The following is a 6,178-nucleotide window of genomic DNA, read 5'->3' as shown; positions in this document are numbered from 1 at the left end:
TACATGCATCAATCTGGGAGGCATCCCCTCTTCTGCTGGCATTCTAGCTTCAATACTGTTTTTATTGGCTATTTAGAATATAGTGGCTGCATTTGCATGTAACAAACCAAATCCCCCACCACCACACACACAATGGAACTGTCCATGTGGTGGTCCTCATTAGAAACCAAAAGTGCAAATCACTCTCAGGGGAGGAAAACCCTGGCTTCCTTTCCTGTTGAAACTGTGGTTGCCCACATTCAGACATACAGTTTTTGAAAGTGGAGGTCACTTCACCTCTGGTTTCATTTTATATGTGAATGTGGATATAGAGATTGTTTCCTTCACAGATTGGTCTAAGCTGCAATCGTCATCTAATTAAAGGTATCAAGCTCTTCCTCCAGGAAAGTTACAAAAGTGGGGCAGTACTCACCTTCTCCTCATGCTCGGTGTCTCAGTTCTGATGAAAGGAGACCACTTCTGGGCCCCCAGGCACACTCCCCCGCTAAACTCCTCACAAAACTCATTTGATGTCTGTTACCAAACTCCTGCTCACAGATCCCCACAAAGAAAAGCTCCCCTTGTCTCAGCATTGTCTTCTCAAGGGTGGCTTCCAAACTGAGCCACCTCCAGAGCGTAGCTGTAGCTAATCCCACCCATTTTGTCTCTAGGCAGAACTGAAACTGAAATTGAAACTGCCCTGTCAAAAATGAACCCCTAGCCAGTCAGCCAAAAACAATAAATATTTATATATCACTTTTCAACAAAAGTTTCCAGAGTGGTTTACATAGAGCAGGCATCCCCAAACTGCGGCCCTCCAGAGGTTGCTGAACTACAATCCTCAGCAAACCCAGCCACAAGAAATTGTGGCTCGGGATGCTGGGAGTTGTAGTTCAGAAACATCTGGAGTGCCGCAGTTTGGGGAAGCCTGACATAGAGAAATAATAAATAAATAAGATGGATCCCTGTTCCTGAAGGGCTCACAATCTAAAAAGAAATATAGACACCAGCAACAGTAATTGGAGATACTGTGCTGCGGTTGGATTGGGCCAGTTACTCTCCCCCTGCTAAATAAAGAGTATCACCACATCTAAAAGGTGCCTCTTTGCACAATTAGTAGGGGTACAGCCAGAAATTAAACCCTATAAAAGACTAACCCTAATAAGCTTACTTTTTCCTTTCCCCCTTGTTGGTTGGTTTGCTTGCCCTCTTGCTTTCTTCTTTAGGAACGAAAAAAGAAGTTTTCCTCCTCCAGACAAGGAAGCCCTTTCTTCTCAAAAGCTGCTTCCAAACGGAGCTACCTCAGGAACATAGCCATTTCTGAATGACTACAGCTAGTCATCGCTAGGAAAAGACATACCTGTGGGATCTTGTAGGTATTGAAGACACTGGCCATCTGCATGGAATTTGGGGAGGTGAGCCCACCAATGGCAAGGACTAGCTGCTGCTTCCTGGCACAGTTGTAATTGAAGGGATTCCCCTGCTCTGTGAAGAGGAACTTCAGAGTGTTCCCAACGGCTCTCAGTGGATTGAAAATATTGTCATAGATTTCGAATCCCAGTGTGATATTGGGTAAGAGATGGTCATTCCTGTTGATCTCTTGAATTGCAAAGATGAAGGCAAGAACATGATGGTAATTTTTAGGCATTAAACTGCAATGAGATTTTAAAGTAGATTTACATTCATAGATCAGCAAAAAAAAGTGTATTGCATTTCTATATATTCTGCTTGCAGGTATGGAAAACAAAACACAAACACATGGGGGGAAAACCACAGACAACATGTAATTGTTTAATTGTGTTTTTAATAGTTCTAACATTTTAAATTTTAATGGTTGAAATGCTTTAATCTTTTTTTATTGGTTGTTTTTATTGTTTTCTTGTCTCACCAAGAGACTTGCATTTGGGGAGGTATACAAATGTGTTAAATAAACAAACATAGTTGAATGACTTTAAGGCCAGCCATATATATTTTTTGACATACAGATATGCAGCCAGTACATCTTTCCCCATGGTTGATATGCAGCCATTGGGAGAAAGCTCCCCTCCATGAATTGCTAGGGACATAGGAAACTGCTCTAATCCGAGTCAGACTATTGCTCAGTGGTGTCTACACTGACTGGTGATGGCTATCCAAAGTTCCAGGCTGGAGTCTTTCCCAGCCCAACCTGGAGGTGTCATGGATTGAACCTGGGACCCATTGCATGCAAAAAAGATGCTCTACCACTGATCTATACCCCACTATCGCCATTTGTCATATAGCTGGAGGTCAAAGACAAAGGAGGTCTTAGAGATGCCGCTGCCCTCCATAAAGAAAAGGTGGCATCCTCTCCATTTGGACAATATGAGGGTGAGAGGAGAGTGGAAGCATTATGACAGACCTGAATGAGGTCCTCTCTGTCCCCTGTTCCCTGCATACACAGCTGAACACCTATGACATTAGCACAAACGCTATCTCCAGAGCACGGACAACCACAAGGGTTTTGCCCAAACATCGGGGAATGTTGCTGACATAGAGAGAAAGGATTCAGTGGTGCAGCAAGAAAGTCATCTAACAGAACTGCCTAACTAACTGCACGTGCTCAGCAGGGAAGCAGCAATTTTCTGCACATTCCCCTTCCCCCAAAAGCCCTCTCTTCAGGTGTTCCACCTGAAAATATGTCCCTGAGGGCTGTGCAGATTTTCAGGTGGCCCAGAGGGCTTCCTGAGGAGGGTAAGGGTCTCATAAATTGCTGCTTCCTTACTGTACCAGTTCTATTTAGCTGCTCTCTCCCTACACCTCTGCATCCTTGTTCCGTATGCCTGCCAGTTTCTTTTTCCAGTCAGCGTTGAGCTATACTGTGCTGCTATATGTCCTTTTCCTAAAGGATGATTGTCCCACTTCTAACCAAAATAGAGAAAAACTATTTAAAACTGGAAATGTGAAAATGCGACTCCTGACTAACTGTCAACTGGAACTGGCTTGCTTAGAAAGTTTTAACTTTTGATGGTTGGGTGAGCAATCAAGAACCCTAGGAATAGTGTTGGTTCACATACATCTGAATACACACGAATATACCCCCTTGGAAATCATTGTGCTTGGTATGATGTATGGACATGCAAACATATCAAGTGGCCATTGGTCAGGCCATTGGTCTAGCTAGGTCACTATTCTTTATTGGGACTGGCAGGGAATCTGGTTTCAGACAGAGCAGTTTCCCAGCCGTGCCTGGAGATGCCAGAGATCAAACCCAGGAGATTTGGAATGCAAATGATTAAAGATCAGACTGTGCTATTAGATTTGCTAAGGTCCATTCACACACCATGGCTAGATGCTGCAGCCTCCATCCGAGGCATATCAGAAGCTGCCATTGATAATGAATCTCCACTAGAATAATTTAAACCAGATAGGCATATATTAGCTCAGCCCTACCTAAAAGACCCAATACAACCATTAAAACAAAAGACGCACTACTCACTATCCTGCTGTGGAATTGTCTGGTAGTACTGTAAAGTTGAATAAAAGTACACCACCCTGTAAGAAGGATACAAATTCCCCAATGGTAATGTCTTCTCTGGAACTTGTCTTGGAATTGTGCTGAATTTTGCACAGATGTCTTTGCCTGCTGTTCTGCCTGCTGAAAATAGCAGGCAGATATAGGAGGAATGGTAGTAACCGAACCATTCTGAGCTCCTGCAAATTTTGAATCTCACCCCAGCTGTACACTTGCTTTGTCAGCTAGAGAAGACTACCCACAAAGAACTTTACCAACACAGGAATTCCATTTGACAGAGCCTTGTTTGTTTCATGTTAACGTCTCCTGAGTTCTAGGTTACACACGGGCATTTAAATATTCTTATACACTGGGTGAGTGTAGCCTGGTATGCGCTACTGAGTTATAATTAACCGATCTTATCATTAAATGACTTCTAGCTAGCCATGGGGGTTCCACAAGAAGCAGAACTGAATAATATGATTTTGATAATTTCAGGGTGGATTGACACTTTCCCTACAGTCCTCTGGTCCCTATACAATCCAAGATAACATTTTTTATTCCCTCCTAACTAATATGTGCTATTTAGCAGGCAATAACAGAATTCAGTTAACACTCTGGGGACCCAAGTGCCTGCTGGTCATTGGGCCTTGCGTTGAGTGCGAGGAAATGGAAACATGCAGTAAGGTGCTTCTGGTAAATGCGTCCAGATGATTTATTTTATTTTATTTTCATATATTTCATTGATTTTATAACAAGTGGGTACAGATCGCCAATGTGTCCTACATAGCCAATATGACTTAACTTCTAAAATGTCAGGCAGAACATTCCCCTTCTTCCACTTCCATAGGGTATCCTTCCACTTCCATAGGGTATCCTAGCATTCATCAGCAATGTCTTCCCGCAAAATGGCCCAAGCAGGAATGGACAAGTATTAGAAGTCAATCCCCAAGAAAGAAAATAATCAATTGAATGAAAATATTTCTAGGCTCCACTGCAAAGATGTGGTATATAAATGGATTCATGGTCAGGAAAAAATCTACCCAAGTTTGTAAAAATAAAATAATAATTTCAGGATTCAGACATAGTGCAGAACCTTTGTTCATGTTCAGTAACCTTGCTGTCTTTGATCATCCGGACCTGTGTTATGGCAGAAACCACAGTTACAAGATGCTGGGCCTAGGGCTGCTACTGTAATGTCTATCCCTCTGTGGTAGACATGGAACTAATAACAAAACAAAGTGACAAAACAAGGTTTCAGTGAACAAATTCAAATTTATTAAAAGAGAATGAAAGTAAATTAGTGAAACAAATACATTACATGGTAGAATTAGTGTGATAAAATATCCCATAGTGGTGCACCGGATATTCAGAGAAGGTAGGGAAGGATGAGATTTGGGGAATGGCAGATTCCAAGGAGGCTTTGCTTCTGGCTTAGTGTAGACAGAGAGGAGAGAGAAAGAGAGTTGTGCGAACCAGCTCAGACTGAGCCAGGCCTGTTTGGGTGGTCCGAGGATGAACCAGGCCGTCCCTCAAAAGGGGGGGGGGCTGCCAGTCCAAGTTAGAATTGGGACCACCCCCCATTTCATGGAACTGGCTGGCAGGCTGGCTCGGTGGGGGAATATACTTGTAAATGGGAATCCAGCTGGGATTCCCCTTTACAAATACAGGGGATCTCCTAGCCTAAAAAGGCCTTCCTGTTAAAACTTTAAAGCACATGTGTGGGGAGGGGAACTCTGAGTTGGTGAGTCGAGCCACCCAGGCTCAGACTGGCCCACAGGGCAACAGGGCATATTCCCGGTGTGCCACACCCTGCGGGGTGCCCCTGCGCCCCAATTCCCACCTTTAATTACCCATTCTGCTCAAAACCTGGCACCCTCCCCACAAACATTCCCCCACCCTCTCAGTGCCCGCAGTCTGGCCTGCCACCCCCGCCATTCCCAACCCTTTGGGCCGCCAAAACCCTGGAAGGCTGTTCCTTGGCCCCCTGGAATAGACACACAAGGACATGTCTGAATGAGCTGCAGCTGTGTTTCCACGGAGACAGGTGGATTTACTCCATAGTGGTGAACCAGACGTTCAGAGTAAGACAAGGCTGTATACTTTCTCCCTTTTTATTCAATTTATATGCTGAACATATACTGAGAGAAGCCAGATTGGAAGAAGATGATCATGATTTTAAAGTTGGAGGAAGAAACATCAATAACCAATACTATACTGATGACACCACTCTGATAGCTGAGAATGCGGATGATCTGCAAGTTCTAGTAATGAAAGTCAAGGAGCACAGTCAAAAAATGGGACTATGACTAAATTTAAAGAAAACTCAACTGATGACAACTTGCACAGCAACCAGCTGGGTGTTTTTGAGGGGAAGTCTGAGTTGGTGAGTCGATCCACACCCCCCAGCCCTTTGGGCTGCAAAAACCCTGGAATGCTGTTCCTTGGCCACCTCACCATTGCCGGATTAACCTAGTAGCAAAAGTAGCAAATGCTACAGGCCCCACATTTTCTAGGGCTCTGTATTCGAGAGAACTGCTGGTCAGATCACGAGTGACTCTATCATCGTCGCCCTTTGGCACCTGGGAATTGCAGTTCTTCTGCCGCTAACTAGAAGTGAAGCATTTTCCATGGAAGCTCTTGGAGGAAAGAAACTCCAAATCCCACAAGCCCTGCGATGTGGCTCAGTTGCCATCTTTTCGTTTGTGATTGACTGTGGGCAGAGAG

The sequence above is a fragment of the Hemicordylus capensis genome, chromosome 6, assembly GCF_027244095.1.
Source record: "Hemicordylus capensis ecotype Gifberg chromosome 6, rHemCap1.1.pri, whole genome shotgun sequence".
NCBI lineage: Eukaryota > Metazoa > Chordata > Lepidosauria > Squamata > Cordylidae > Hemicordylus > Hemicordylus capensis.
This window is presented reverse-complemented; position numbering follows the sequence as displayed.